At 50.1% G+C, this 15,679-nt stretch overlaps 1 long non-coding RNA gene across 1 annotated transcript; it reads right to left on the bottom strand.

Annotated features, from left to right (window-relative positions):
* Positions 1-10,050: 10,050 nt before the first annotated feature.
* LOC102972586 lies at positions 10,051-13,992 on the bottom strand. The gene is made up of 3 exons (XR_006210761.1): positions 13,280-13,992; positions 13,024-13,157; positions 10,051-10,519 (listed from the first exon to the last, which is right to left on the bottom strand). It is a non-coding gene; the product is annotated as an uncharacterized LOC102972586 (long non-coding RNA).
* Between the last annotated feature and the right edge of the window lie 1,687 nt (positions 13,993-15,679).

Genomic DNA, 15,679 nt, shown 5'->3' with positions numbered 1-15,679 from the left:
GGACAGCTCTAGGCATGTGGCTTTTCCATGTCCTTCTCATCTACAAGGCAGGAACCTTCTGGCCCCATTTGATTCTCTGATTCTCATGCCACCAACCCCTCTATCTTCGTGCCCCTCAGACCTCTGCCAGGGCTTGCATGCCAAAGCTGGACTCTGGATCAGGCCCCTTGTCTACCCTCTCTGCGCTCACACTTGGCCAGCATATGGTTTATCTGTTGCTCATAGAGATTACCCCAAAGTTTAACAGCTTACTACAACAAACACGTATTACCTCACACAGTTTCTATGGGCTTGTCTGGTGGCTGTGGTTTAGGGTCTCTCATGAGGTTGCAGAGGAGGTGTTGGCCAGGGCCATGGTACCTGAAGGCTCGACTTGAGGCTGCTCCACACAGGGCTGCTGGCAGGGGGCCTTGGCTCCTGGCCACAAGGGTGACCCTGTACGACTCCTTGAGCATCCTTATGACATGGCAGCTGTCTTCCCCAAAGCAAGTGATCCAAGCAGGAAAAAGGGCAAAAGGGAAGCCACATGGGCTTTTGTGACCTGGCACTGGAAGTCTCACACTTCACTGTCACTTCTGCTACATTTTGTTCCTTAGAAGCAAGTCCCCAAGGCCAGCCCACATTCATGGGAGTGGCATACTTTAAAACCACCACAGTTCACCTTATTCTCTTCCTCTCATGAGAGCAATCAAACCACTTTTCTGCCCCCTTGACTGCAGCCAGAGCCAACTTAGGAAATGTTAACACTGAGTAGAAATTGCATCTACCTTCCAAAGACGGTGCACAGGCAGATGAACCCTGATGGATTCCACAAACAAACCACGGGGGCAATGCTGATGTGTTTGTTCCAGCCTAGCTGGACCCTTCTGCTTCTGGTGCATCCTCTCCGTGACCCCAGGGGACTCTCACTGCTGTTCCTTGGTGGCACATCCAAGTCCGTCTCTCTCCTCACTACCAGACACCACTACTCCCAGCAGACAGTTTGCCTCTGACTTCATTGCCTCCTCTCCTCTTGCACAAATGCACCTATATCATAAACTTACTTTTCCTCCCATCTTAGTGGAAGAGGGGCTTCTCTCCTTTTATTCAAGTTGGATCATTCTGGATCTAATTCCATCCTTCCAGCAATTGGCACAGATTCCTCTCAATCTTTCATCTTTATGCTGGATTCCCTGCCCAACTATGAACAAACTCATGTTTGTTCCAGACTTTTCTTTTTTAAAGACAAAACAAAATAGCAATCCATTCTTGGCCCACTCCCTCTTCTACCACAACAACACACCCACAGCATCCTTCAGGACTGTCCTCTGTCTTCTCCACTTCACAGTTGGGCTTCTAGAAAGAGTGACCTGCACTTTGGTTACTTCTCCCATTCTTTTTCACCACTCCCCACCTCTCAATCCCCTCTAGCCTACGTCCCCAGCCTCCAAGATATTGATGGGGCCATCATTGAGCCAGCTCCACAGAATATTCTGCTTCCACAGAAGGCTTCCACAGAAGAAGGCTTCCACATAGCCCTGGGCTCCTTGTTGATACTTCCTTTCTGTTGACACACTCTCTCCCCATCCCTTTTGGCTCCTCACTCCCCTCTGGCTCCCTGGTTCCTCCTAGAATGCTCTTGGTGTCTCTGAGGGATCTCACCAAACTCATGCTCTATCCCCTCCCTGGCCTTTCTCGACTGAACAGTCTTTGCTCAGGAGCTCAGAACTTACTGCCCAGATGCCCTTGGCACCATTCCACCTGGATGTCACTTGTGAACATTAACCTTAACACGTCCCAAACCAGACCAATTATGTTCCCTCTCAAACATAGCATCCTTGTCCAACTCAAGCCAGAGCCTGGGAGCCTTCCATCTTTCCCCCACATATGGCCAATCAGTTAAGCAATCTTGGGAAACAAAGCAAAACAACAACAACAACAACGATAAAGGCTGAGGCCATATTGCTGGGGTTCCCAGCTCCCTCTGCCACCTCTCAAGCTGCTGACATAGATCAGGCAAGGTCCTTAATCTCTGGGCCTCTGTTCTCTCATTGGTAAACTGGGCATAATAACAGTATCTACTCTGTAGGCATGTTGTGCTGGTAACAGGGAATAAGAGCCGAGAAAGGGTGGCTCTGACCATTCGGTCCTCTTTCCCCCGGTGGCAGGCATTGGCCAAGCAGTGCTACTCAGGGTCTGAGTCACAGACCAGAGCCAATTTGGGAAATGCTTCTTAATTGGTCTGTAATGGGGTAAGTGCAGAAGTTGAGAGTCAGTGTTTTAACATTATAACCCTAAAGTGTTTTAAACAGTTACAGGGCCCAACGGATAATTTTATACATGTTAAATCTCATAATAAAAAGCTGGGGCTTCACTTCACACCCGTTAGGATGTCAACTATCAAAAAACCAGAAGGTAGCAAGTGTTGGTGAGGATGTGGAGACATTGCAACCTTTGTGCATCGTTAGTGGGATTGTAAAATCCCAGTGCAGTCGCTGTAGAAAAGAGTATGGAGGTTCCTCAAAAAACTTTTAAAAATGTATTTCTTTGTTCTTGAAAGAGAGAGAGAGAGGAAGCAGGGGAGGGGCAGAGAGAGAGAGAATCCCAAACAGGCTCTGAGCTAACAGTGCGGACGCAGGGCTTGATCCCATGAACCATGAGATCATGACCTGAGCCAAAATCAAGAGTTGTACGCTTAACTGACTGAGCACCACCCAGGCGTCCCTCCAAAAAATTTTTTTTTAAATTACCATGTGATCTAGCAATTGTACTTCAGGGTATATTCCCCAAAGAATTGAAAGCAGGAAAGTGAAGAGATATTTGCACCCTCATGTTCGTAGCAGCATTATTAATAACAGCCAAAAGGTAGAAGAAACCCAAGTATCCATTATAGGGTGAAAGGATAAACAAAATGTGGAATAATATTCAGCCTGAATATGTGAATAATATTCAGGAAGGAAAACTGGTCACGTGCTACAACATGAGTGAATATGAGGACACTATACTAAGTAAAACAAGCTGTATGCAAAAGGACAAATACTGTATCATTCTGCTTATAGGAGGTCCTCATCTAGAATAGTCAACGTCACAGAGGCAGAGGGGAGAGTGGCTGTCAGGGGCTGGTGGAGGGGGTGGGGAGCTGCTGTTTAATGGGTAGTTTCAGTTTGGCCAGATGGAAAAGTTCCAGAGATTGTCTGCCCAGCAATGTGGCTATACTGAACTCTACTGAACTGTATACTTTTAAATATTGTTTTAAATTTATTTCTTAGGGACAGCACGCGTGAGCAGGGGAGGGGCAGAGAGAGAGAGAGAGAGAGAGAGAGGGAGAATCCTAAGCATACTCCATGCATCAGCGCAGAGCCCTATGCTGGGCTCGAACTCACAAGCTGTGAGATCATGACCTGAGCTGAGATTAAGAGCTGGATGCTCAACCGACTGAGCCACCCAGGTGCCCCTACTGAAATGTATACTTAAAAACTATTACAATGGTAAATTTTATGTGTGTTCTATCTCAATTAAAAATTTTTTTGATAAAATATTAGGGCTTATATTTTGTATGTATTTTAAAATTACATTTTTCAGATGATTCATTTTATAAAAGTATCTATCCAAGAATTGGGACCAAAACACTGCATGCTACAGATGCCTCCAGAGGGACTGGCCTGGGTCAGGTTCACCTCCATTCCTTACTGGTTTGCCTGCTTGCACTCTGACCCCTCTTCCACCCATTCTCAACGTTGACCAGAGTGTGCTTTACTAAACAGCAAGGTTAACCTTGTGTCTGTCTGTCTTGGGCAAAGATTTTCAGTTGTTTCATACTTGCTTTAAGGGAAATCTCAACCCCCTTAACTGGGCACATGGAGCCCCCTGGGCTCCAGCGATGCCCCTGCCCGGCCTCACGGATCCTCATCCTGTGATGGATCTGCCATCCCATCCAGCGCCCTGGCACCTTCTTTAGATTGCAATGCCTTTGCCCCCGTGTCCCACCCACCTAATTCTTGTTTGTGTGTTAAAGGCCAAGGAAGCCTCTGAAAGTCTAGGCCTCACCATTGCCACGTGTGATTAATCACGGGGAAACGAGCCTCCTTGGCATTGACAAAAATGTAAGACGCTGTAAAGTAAGAGGTCAGGCACTGTGATGGGCCACATGAGGGAAGCTTCAGGCAAGTGGGCACTCCTCAAATGTGGCTGGAAGATCCTCTGGCCTCTAGCATGTGTTTCTGGGTCTCCCCTGGTTCCTTCTCCAGATACATTAGCAGGCTGGAATGATCTGGGGGGTCCTTCAAAGCTGGCAGGTGGTGGCATCAGACAACAGGACCTGTTAGCATGAACCCGTCGTCATGAAGTGCTCAGAAGATTCTGTCTTTCCTTTCAACCTGGGAGGACAGAGAGAGGCTTTGGGCCAGCTTTCTGATGTGCTTTCCAATGCGCAGGTTGCTGACTGGGCCGAGCCGGTCACCACAACCCGGTGTGACTGCTGGCTCCTTCTTGGCTTCTTCCTGGGCCTCCCTCCCCATCCTGTGGGAGAAACCCACTCACTGCCAACCGGTGCTGGCCAAGATCCTGCTCTGGGAGCCTGGATTCGAACTGTGTGCCCAACTCAGAATAGGTTTTTGAGTGACTACTGAACGACCATAGACAGAAAGGGCCTCTCTTACTTCATGATGCCTACAAGAAGAGGCATTGTCATTCGGAGGCCAGCTGTCCTTCCTGGAGGCCTAGTTCCCAGCCTCCTGGTGACAGTGTTTTTTGTTTTTTTTAAACAGTAGAAAATCTTTATATTATACATAGATCTAATGGAGGAATTAGGAATTATTTATGGTTTCCTGCAATCCTCCCAGGTATAATATGTCAGATTCAAACTGGAAACTATGCCTGGAATGAAATCCTACTTGAAACAGTTTCTTGTGGTTCATATTAATGACTGGCGACTGGCGGGTTTACACAAACAAAATGAATATTATAATTTGGTGGATAAGCAAATAAATTACTTTTATAGGGTTTAGACACTTTCCATGGAAGCTTTGATTTATCCAAAGAGGCGTCTATGCATACAGGTTACTAAATTGCCAACATGAAACCCTTGAGTCCTGGTTCTTAGATTAAACGGGAGCTTGGGCCCTCTTCTCTGCAGACTTCTTGCTTAAATGGGGAAATAAAATACTTGATAAGTAGAAAGATTCTTTGTTGACATTTTTAAGCCAGCTGGGAGCCTTGAGAATTTGAGAATGGACCTTTTAACAGGCCATCAAGGGCCTGATGGAGTCTGTGGAAGACAAAGGCATTTTAGAGATGGCCAGCATTGTCTCTTGCCCACTCTGGAGCTGTCTTTGGCTCTGCCATCCCCAGGCTTTTGGTGAGATCTCAGCTGGTTTTAACTGCCCCAAGGTAAGACAGGGTCTTTTTGGGTTTTCATTGCCCTGGAGCATGACGTTACTGACAGATAAAAAGGCTCCCCCAGGACAGCTATTAAAGCTGAAGGGCTGCATTTGTATAAATACCCAAACAAAACCATCAGGGAGATATATGGCGAGAGACAAACTCTCAGAATCTCAGAGACAAAGATAAACAAAGCTGGTGGCAATGACAGAGCCCGACCAGACTGGGGTTCACAAGAAATGTCCCCTGAAGGAGCTGTCGCAGGCACACCTATGCGGAGAGACCAGGCTGAGAAAAAAAGGCTGAGCGAGGTGCTCAGTGTAACTTCTGTTTTAACAAAGCAGGACTCGCTCAGCTCAGCTCAAGTTGTACCAAATGAGATGAATTTGCTCTTTCCTGGAGGATCCAGTGGGAGACATGTGTGGGGGTGACTTTTCAGATCTGGGGTCCCTGGTCTTTTCTTGATGAAGGAGTGCTGGCCTCGGAGCTCAAGGTGTGTGTAGAAGGTTCCCAGTGGTGGGGTAGCTGGGTCCAGCCCGGGAGCTCTGAGGAAGGGGCATGTACAAGCTGCCACCATTGTCCCCCCCCCCCTCCCCTCGCCTCCAGGCACATACAGAGCTCAGGGGCAGGCCTCCAGACAAATCCATGCTACCCCAGTGACCCATGATGTGCCACTGCTCAGCCGGGGGCCTGTGATTTAGTTTTTCTACCCTAATATGATTCTAATCTTGTCCACAGTATGCTGGATCTAATAAAAAAAAAAATGGTGGAATGCTTGTGTGCAGTTAATGTGGATGGAGGATGACTAGCCAGCCACTCCCGGAATAGGCCCAGATAAAGAGCTCCCAGACCAGGTCTTGGGACAGCAGGCAGGGGGGCAGGTCTGCAGTGAGCAGGGAAGGCTTGTGTTACTGCAAAGCTGAACTAGGCGGTGGGTCCTCAGGGATGCAGAGCGAAGAGGGCTCAGGAATCTGTACGCTTACTTTTTCTTTGCAACCAGTTATATAAATATATACGCAAGCTGGTTGCTGCCCGAAGGGTTCTGGCATGCAGCCAAACCATCCCCTGGGTCCTGGCACCTGGACACCTCAGCTTTCTAGCATTTAGAAGGCAACTTGATTGGAGTAGGCTGTGGATTTTGCTGATGCCGGGAAATTATTTTCTCTTGGATTCAAACCCTGCTTTGCTTGTCGAGAAAGGGAGACAGTGTGTTCTGGATAGGCATTGGCGAGAGATACCTCATTCTGGTTATTCTGGATGCCTCCAAACACCCAGCACAGGTCTCTGGGTGCCCTTGGTATACAAGCAACAATTGAGGCCTTGACTTGAGTGTCATCTCCTTGGGGACATCTTCCCTGACCAGTCTTGCTCAAAAAGCAACAAAAAAACAAAACAAACAAAACAGACAGAACAACATAAAATTACCCACCCTGGCATCTTTCATTTACACCACTTAACGCTATCTGGAAATATTTATTTCTTTGCTTGTTTATTATGTCTGTCCCTCTGGACATGAGGTCCAGGAGAGCAGGGACCTTATTTGCATGGTCATGGTTCTATCCCTAGCATCTAAAACGGTACAGAAACACTGTGGAATGAATGGATATACTTTAAAACATACCCAGGGTTTGTATTTATCAGGTTGGTAAGATACGCAGAAATGACTGTCATGAAGGATGAAGCCTATACTCACAGGTTCCTAAAACAGGAGGCACGGCACACCATGTAGGGGGACCTAGGGGAACAGCAGTTATCCAACAGGAGGCAGAAGGAGAGAGGAGGAAGCATGGGCATGAGTCTTTACTGTGGTTTTCAAGGGGAAGGAGTCAGTGAGCAGGCTAAGCAACTGAGCAGATTTAGGATTGGCTAGTATGCATAATTTCTGCAGACTCTGAGTCATGAGGGTGGTCCCTCATTGTCTAGCACCAGGAATATTGCCTATAGTGCCTCCCAGACTGTAAAAGCCAGAAAGAAGAGGTGGTTTGGAGTCTAGGTTCCGGAGGGGGTAGTTTGCATATCAAAGACATGCAGGCAAGTTGTTTGCTATTTGCAGAAAATAGCTAATTCTGGGAAGGGCAGTCCCTTGCTTGGTTGGTCCCCAGGTTCCCAAGATGTCAAAGTATCATAAAGCACAGACAGTAGAAAACATGATCAAGACAGAATGAAGCTTTGTCATGCATAGAAATGTAGAAGTTTACACAGATGTGAGAGAACCTTACATACTTGGAATGAGCTAAGACAACTAGGGCATCGTTCTATTTCTACAGGTCCCGAAATTGCCATGTTTCCTTTGGGTGGTTTGGCCAATGGAATACTCAGTGGGGAAAGATCTTTTCTGACATCACCTCTCCCCAACTTTTATTGAAGTATAACATGTTTTCAGGGAATTGCATAAGGTACAGCTCATGAATGTTCATAAACTGAATAGACCCAGGAAACCAGCACCCAGATAAAAAAAAGAGAACATTACCAGCAGTTGGAAGTCCTTCTTGTGTCCCTTCCATTTCCTATGGCAACATCATGATGGTGCACAGGTTAGTTTTGTCTGTTTTTTAACTTCACATATATGGATTCATCATTTTTTTCTAATTATATTTGCAAAACTCATGCATATCATTGCATATGGTAGAAAACAGTTGCTTCTTACTGCTATACAGTATTCCACTGTGTGTACACACCCCAACTTATTTACCCATTCAAATGTTAAGGGCCATTTGGGAAATTTCCAGTTTGGTACTAGGACCCCTCCACTGACTTTTCCCCACTCGTGTGTCAGCCAGTCTTTCAGTTGAGAGCAACAGACCTTTCCCTGGGCAATTTGACTCAGAAAGATGTATTTATTGGAACTGTTCAACATAGCTCACAGAAGAAAAGGAGGGAGCATCCAGGCTTTGAAAAGGGATGGCCAAAGGGCAGGCATTTGGTGGAGCTGTGGAGTTATATGGACACAGCTGGGATGTCTACACCATTGCAAGCAAAGCCCTTCTCCGTGAGTCATGAGTGGGGAGAGGAGGAGGGCAGGCTGCAGGCTGGGGCCGCCATGTGCAATCTGACTCAGGACCCACAAATGTTAGGAAAGGAAGGAGACTAGGAAGGAAGGAAGGAAGGAAGGAAGGAAGGAAGATCTACTCGTGGCAACTCTGAATGACCACCCATCCTAACCTGGTATGGAACTGCAGGACTGGCCACTGGTTAGCAGTTACCAGGCCAGGAGGATGGCGGCGCACACGTGGCATTTCCGGAGCCCCCGGACACTTGTGACTGACTCCCAGGAGCAAGAGTCTGAAATCCAGTCTCCCAGGCATCAGATTGGGATGACTCTGGGCACAACTGACCCTCCAGAGTCCCCAGCAGAATCAGGCTGAGCCTACTCTCAGGAGATGTAGCCTGAAATCATGCCCTTGTTTGGCTTCCCCTTCTTTCCTCCGGGCTTCTCTCCCTCCATGACCCATCTACTCTGGTGCACTTCTTTAATATGTCACGTGCAGACCGCATCTAGTCCTGGAACTGCTCCTAGAGAACTGGACCTGAGCTAAAGAATCTCATGAGCAAAAGTATGGTATGCATGTGTCTGTGGTGGATGGTATATGTAGGTATGGTGTGTGTGTGTGTGTGTGTGGTGTGGTGTGGTATATGTGTGTGTGCTGTATGTGTATGTGGTGTGTGTGCATGGTGTGTTTATATGTGTGGTGTGTGTCACTAAGTCCGGGCTGTGAGGTGGAAGGAGAAGGGTTCTGATGCTGCCCTATGTCTTGAGGGTGTTTTCTCTTCTGTGCCTTCCACAGCCCAGAAGAGGTGACTGAGGTGGGGAAACTCTCCCACCCGCTCCCACAGCTCTGTCTCTTCCTCTCCTCATGATCCTGCTCCCAATCTCCTCCCTCTACCCTCTTCTCCCCTGTGCCAGGTATTAAGCTCCCAATCCACCCCATCCGCTCTCCTCCACAGGACTCCCAGCCCTCCATTATGCGGGCCGCCCTTTGAGCTCTGCCAATAGGGGGCACCAGAGGGAGGCTGCAGGACCTGTCCCCTTCTGTTTGTTCCTGTTCCTGTCAGCAGCACCCCACAACAGTCGACTGTGACCCCAACAGTGGCTGGGGGTTCCAGTTTTCCAGTTTGCTTCCCTCATTCCTGGGGTCTGCCTTATCCCCTTCCTCAGGGAGGCCAGCACCTGCTGGCAGGGAGGTCCACTTCAGAGACGTGAGCCTAGTCCTGGGGAGGTCTACCTCCGAGCTTCCAAAGCTCCGGTGCCAGCTGGCACTGAGGTCTGGTTCCAACTCCTCAGGGCCCCTTCTCCAGGTTTCTAGGACCCGGGTTCTAAGATGCTGCCTTCTTCCCCTCGTTCCTTGGGAATGCCAGCTGCTTTCTTCAGTGATTCTCTGTGTGTCTCTTTTTAGAGTCTTTCAGCCCTCCAACACCTGTTCAACCAATTCACTATATTTAGCTGTCTCTATTAAAGTAAGGGGTGGGGTCTGTCTTCCTGACAGGCTCCTAACTGGAAGTCCGCTCTCCCTCTCCCCAGGGCTCCCAGAGGCACGGTCTCATGCATTGCTCAGGGTTCGCTTGCAAGTCAAGAGAGAAATCCAAATGATCAGTTTTAAAATTCAAATCTTGGGGCATCTGGTTGGCTTAGTTGGTAGAGCATATGACACTTGATCTCAGGGTTGTAAGTTTGAGCCCCATGTTGGGTGGAGAGATGACTTAAAAATAAAATCTTAAAAAAAAATTCAACTCTTATTCAAGATTAGTGATGAAACTATCAATGCAAACAAAGTGAAAAAGCTCCACAATGACTAAAATTGTGTATCGACAGAAGTCAAATCAACTCGACAAGGTTTTGATTGTTAAAAGTCTGACTTAGGGAGTTGTTGGAAAATTCGATGTAGAGGAATAACAGGGTCAGATGTGTGGTGGGCTTCTGATGTGTTTTGGTTGCTCACTGTCCGTTCACACTACTCCTACCAACTGGCTCCATTCCATGCCGCCACCACTTTCAGTCCATGAGGTCAGGAGCTACTCTCCCCAGCCCAGAGGGAACACGTGACTCAGGCCTGGCTCCTTCCTACAGGACTTGGAGTTGGCAGCACGCAAGCTGGAGTTTCTGTTGCCACTTTGCCACTGCATGCAGCCTGAGGATGAAGCCAGCTTTGGAAGAAGGGTAGACCTGAGTGGTGAGAAGGAGGCCCTGGGCCTCAGTGATGGCCATTGAGTTTCCATATCAAGCCAGTCCTGAAACCAGCCTCACACCAATAATTCTTCTTTTTGGTTAAGTCAGTTTGTGCCACTGCAATCAAAAGAGTTCTACCAGACAGATCTATAGATTTTTCTAGAAGACTTAAGAAGTGAAAGACGTGAAGGCACTGCAATGGTTGAAGCATTAGGACAGTGGTAGGAAATTCGAAAGGAGGAGGTAGAGTCAAGAAATCTTAAGACTTGGTTTCTGAGTAAACACAGTAATTGAGAGAAATGGAGGCAACCAGTGAAAAAGATGGCACTCAGATTTGGGAAATAAGGTTGAAGATTGATGGTGAAATCACTGAGTTGGGAGTTAAACACAGGAGCAAGATGAGTGCAGAGCTGGAGATGAAGAAGACCACTTTGGACACGAGTTGCCCGTGGATCGCCCAAGGCACTATGGTCACACCAGAGCAGCTGGGTGTGGGTGTGAAACTCAGGAGAGAGTCGGGGGTGGCACTGAAGGTTGGCAATCACCCCCACATGGACTGGTCACAAGCATGGCAGTGAATGGAGATCGTCTGGTATGAGACTAACCCCAGGTTGAAGGCAGCCTGGCAGGACATGGAAAGGACAAGCTGAAAAACAGGAGCCTACCAGGGCAAGACTGACAGAGGTATTATGACAGATAGATGTGCAAGGACAGCCAGGAGAACAGCTTTCAAGGAAGGGAGCAAAACATTCAAGAAGGAGGTAGCGATTTGCTGTGTGATGTCATGGGCCACCCCATCCCATCTAGAAAGCCAAGAGAGTTCTCTCCTGAATGACCAGACTGATGAGGCAGATTTCAAATAATGTTTGTCTCTCACTTCCCTTCATCCCCTCTGCTTATATCTTCTCCTCTTCCCAGTCACCAGTGCCTCCACCAAGGTGCTGGAAGGAAGGAAGGGGGAAAAAAAGAATGGAAGGAAAAAAGGTACTGATATAGGGACTCTGGCCAGGGAAAGCAAAGCTTTGGTTGCATGGTGTATGCAGCTCTGCCTCTGTTTATGATGTGACCAGACTATGGCACAGGAGTTGAATCATTTGGCTACTGGAGCAATAAGTTAGTAGCATTTCATAGGGGGTGCTTTGGTTCACTTTTGGTAAGCAATTAGTGTTTAAAAGAGGTAAAGTTAGGAAGGACCTAACTTTAGACCATCTTTGTAGATAAATGCCAATATGAAAACACCCCTCACCAGAAAAATAGTAAAAATCGTCTTGAGAAAAGAGAAAGCCACCCTTGTTTGGTTAGGATCTCTGGTTACTCTTTCATTTGATGGACATCCAGGGGTTCTTAGATTCCAGCACCCAGCAAACCCTTCTATCATGATTAAGTCTTTCCAAACCTTGTATGTTGCACATCCTGCTGTATTTTTTGTTCTGGCCCCAGAGGAGACTGGGAAAACCTTTCAGCCTCTATTGGAGGTGGACGCCTCCTCATTCCTGCTGCAGCCCCATTTGAGAATAGAGCTTAGGCCACAGGATACAAGCTCCAAGCTGAGAATCTCAGGGCTCCATTCTGAAACTGTGCTGATTTTTTTTTCAAAGCATCAATTAGTATACTTTTTAGGTGTTAATACAAAAGACATCAAAAATGCAGTTAAAAGAAATGACACGTGTTTACACATGTGTGGACTATTTCTGAAAAAGACATACAGGAAGCTGCTAACAGTTAAGGATGGAAAAGCTTGCCCCTGGTTGAGAAGGAGGGAAACTGTATGCTTTTTTGTATCGTTTGAATTTCATTTTATGGATGTATACCCCCAAATTAATTAAAAACTCTATAAAAAAAAGCAATAAAGCTGCTGATAGGGTATGTATTCCAGGAAGGAAAAGACAGCATAAGCATTACATAACAGATAAGGTCACAGAATTAAAACACAGGGATTCACTAGGGCAAATGCTAATCACATAGTCCCTGTTCACTGTTGACCGGGAGCCTCTGCCCATCTTACCCAGGTCATGGAAGGATGGGTGGGGAGGAATCACCCTAATTCCCAGGCAGGAAATGGGGGCAGGGTGGGTCCTGGAAAGGGGACTACTGCTGACTCCTGATTTCCCAGCCACTAATTAGTGATGAAAATCCAACCCCCACCCAGGACAAAGGCAGCCCAGACATGGCCTCATTTACATGCAAAGGAAGTGGCCACAGGCTGATGCTTGGCAGGGGCTGGGGATGAGAGGACACTAGTGATGCCTGTGTTTGTGGGAGAATGAGGAATATGTTGCTAGTCCTCCCTGTGGGTAGGACACCTGTGGTGTCTCCAGGATGCTCCCAAGCAAGAGGAGCTGACTGAGGATAATACAGAAAGCTGTCAGGTGAGCACAGGAGGGGGAGATAAATGTGGAGATGGTTCTAACTTGTCCAGGCCCAGAAATTCAGACCACTAATCCACTAAAGGCTGGTGGGAGAGCAATGGGGCCTCTGAGGCATTCCAGATCAAACCTTACCTGACATCCACCTGCCCCATCCATTTAGTACTGCTGTTAACAGATCGTTTGCTGCCACCTGGCCCCCAGGATACAGCTGGTACTGTGGGTCATTCCATCACTGTTGGGAAGGTCAAGGTTTCTGCAGAAGAGCACTGCAGTGGTAGAGAAACAGACTCAAGGGCAGACTGCCTGGTTCCATATTGCCTCTGCTGCTCTGTGTCTCAATTTCTTCTTCTACAAATCAGAGATAGAAATAATACCTGATAATACCTACCGGGAAGGATTGTTGGCAGTTGAATGAGAATATCCACCTGAAGTGTTTAACAATGACGTGTATAGGAAGTCTTGCTCAATAAACGTGAGCCGAAGCCCTCAGTTTTTATTCCCCAGCCCAAACATGCTTAACCTGAGTGACAGGGGAAATATGAGGTTTACAATCACCGAGGTCCCTGTGTGCTTTAACACGCTTTTGGGGGAAATTGGTGTTGAAAATAGATTAGGAAGGGGAAGAGGCTAAAGACTAGAAATCCAGGGAGAAGTCTGCAGGCATCCAGACGGAAGGTGGAGGGGCGGGAACTCGGGCCCTTGGCGGCAGGATTCGGGAAATATTTCGGAGAAATTCTCTCTAGGACTTGATAACAGGCTGCGAACGGGCACTTGGCCGAGGGCACCGGCTTTGCTGGCGGGAGGAAGGTAGGGAGGCAGCTGCGGGGCAGATCTTAAAGGTGTGGGAAGGAGACCGGCGGCTTGGGACTGGAAGCTGAAACAGCAGGCCCGGAGGCGGTGGTGAGTGCAGGGGTGGGGTTCGGGCTGGAGTCGGGGGACGGGGTGCCTGTTCCCGAGTGCAGCTGGCGCTCGTCTAGGTGCAGTGTGCGTAGGCGCTAAGTCCGATTTCCAACTCCGACAGTCAGCTGCGCGGCAGTCGGGCGGGCGTGGCGGAGCCGCAGGGGGCACTCGGCGACCCCGCCCTGGGGACCGGCCGGGAGTTCCCCGCTTCCCTCTCCCTCCCTCCCTCCCTCCGCCCCTCGCCGGGCTCAGGGCTCCTATTCCGCCCAGCCCCCGGCGCCTCCGCCCTCCCGCTTCCCATGACCTCAGTTAGACGCGCTCGGGATCAAGTTCAGGCTGGTTTTCCAGCGGGCCGCGGGCCAGACCGCAGAAACCGCCGCCGTTCACACCCGGCGGCCGCGCGCCTCCCGCGGCCAGGGCGGGTCCGACGCGGGCGGCGGGGGACGGACCTCTCGGCTCGGCCCCCAGCCCCGGCGGCGGTTGGCCGAGGGGCTCGTCTTTCACTACCCGCTCAGTTCTAACCCGGCGGGGCCCGAGGGGTCTGCGCGCGGGGGAGATACGCCTCTGTGCGCCGCTAACTGGGGTGGGTGGGCCCGCAGGAACTCGCGCCCACCTCCTGTCCGGGCTCCCCCCGCCCCCGTCCACTGCTAGTCATGGCCCACCCCCACCCCCAGCCACCGCAGGCCCCGGTCCACTCCGAGTCCCAGCCACCGCGAGCCCCAGATTTCCGCACCCCCACCCGCCGCCGCTCCCCGCCCACCTCCAACCAGGGATCCTTTCGCCCTCCCCAACACTAGCCGTGATTCTCCGCTCTGCTCCCCGAAAGCCCAGGATCCCTTTCCACCTCAAGCCCCTCGCAAGCCGGGATTCCCGCCCCCACGCCACACAGCCTACCGCAAGCCCAGGAGTTCCCCCTTCCACAGCCCACTGCAAACTAAGGGTCACTTCCTCTCCACCCCCGGCTCCCCGCGGGTCCAGGATCTCTCTCCGCAATCCCCGAGCCATCGCAAGTCTGAGATCTCCCTCCAAGCTCTCGCTCACCACAAACTTGGGAAACCTTGCCCCGCCCCCCCTCCCCCCCCCGCCAGTTTTGGATCCCTTCCCATCCGTAGCCCTTTACAAGCCCCGTATACCCCCGACCCCGCTTGCCCCCCCGCGGGATTCCAAGCCCGGTCCTGTGCCCCAGACCTGGGGAGGGGGTTGGGTATTATCACGCGCGGCACACTCTCCCAAGCTCAAGGGGGAGGCAGGACCCCACAAAGGGCTGCCCCTCCTCCCAGCCTCAAGTTTCGCGGTGCACAAGCCTCCAGGCGCGACTGGGAACGGCAGCCGGCCACCCAGGGCTTCCTACGAACCCTAGAATTTAGGACTTTCCCGAGGTTTTCGGCTAACGGCAGATAACGCGCCCTGGAGGCGCAAGCCCCTGGAGTCTGCTTTCATGTTTTCCATCACTACAGCCAGAGCGTAACTTAATTAGCTTCTCCTTTCCCCAAAGGGAGAAAATGAACCTGATTCGGAGGAGCAGATTGTCTCCTCGGCCTGGGTGCGATGAATCCCGGGCTCGGGTGTTGCGGCCCCGCAGCCCGGGTTTCCAGCGAAGATTCTCAGCGGCGGTGGGTGGCCTTCTGGAAACTTCAAACGGCTTTACTTTATTTGACACAATTTCTACACATAGGCACCCTCTAATATTTGCCTGCGGGGCGGTGGGGTTGGAGGGAGGCGGGGCCCGGGGCGAGGCGGACCCTCCCGGGAAAGGAACACAGGCCGAGGGGGCAGAGCGCGGCGCACCCTCCGTGCCCAGTGCGGGGTCCGGCCCCGCAGAGCGGCAGCTGCGCGGCTCCCGGGACCGACCCCGCCCTGCAGTCAGTCACACGCGAGAGAGGAAAGG

This window comes from Panthera tigris, chromosome D4 (genome assembly GCF_018350195.1).
Source record: "Panthera tigris isolate Pti1 chromosome D4, P.tigris_Pti1_mat1.1, whole genome shotgun sequence".
Taxonomy (NCBI): domain Eukaryota; kingdom Metazoa; phylum Chordata; class Mammalia; order Carnivora; family Felidae; genus Panthera; species Panthera tigris.
The sequence above is the reverse complement of the archived record's forward strand: the minus strand, read 5'-3'. Positions and strand labels throughout refer to the sequence as shown.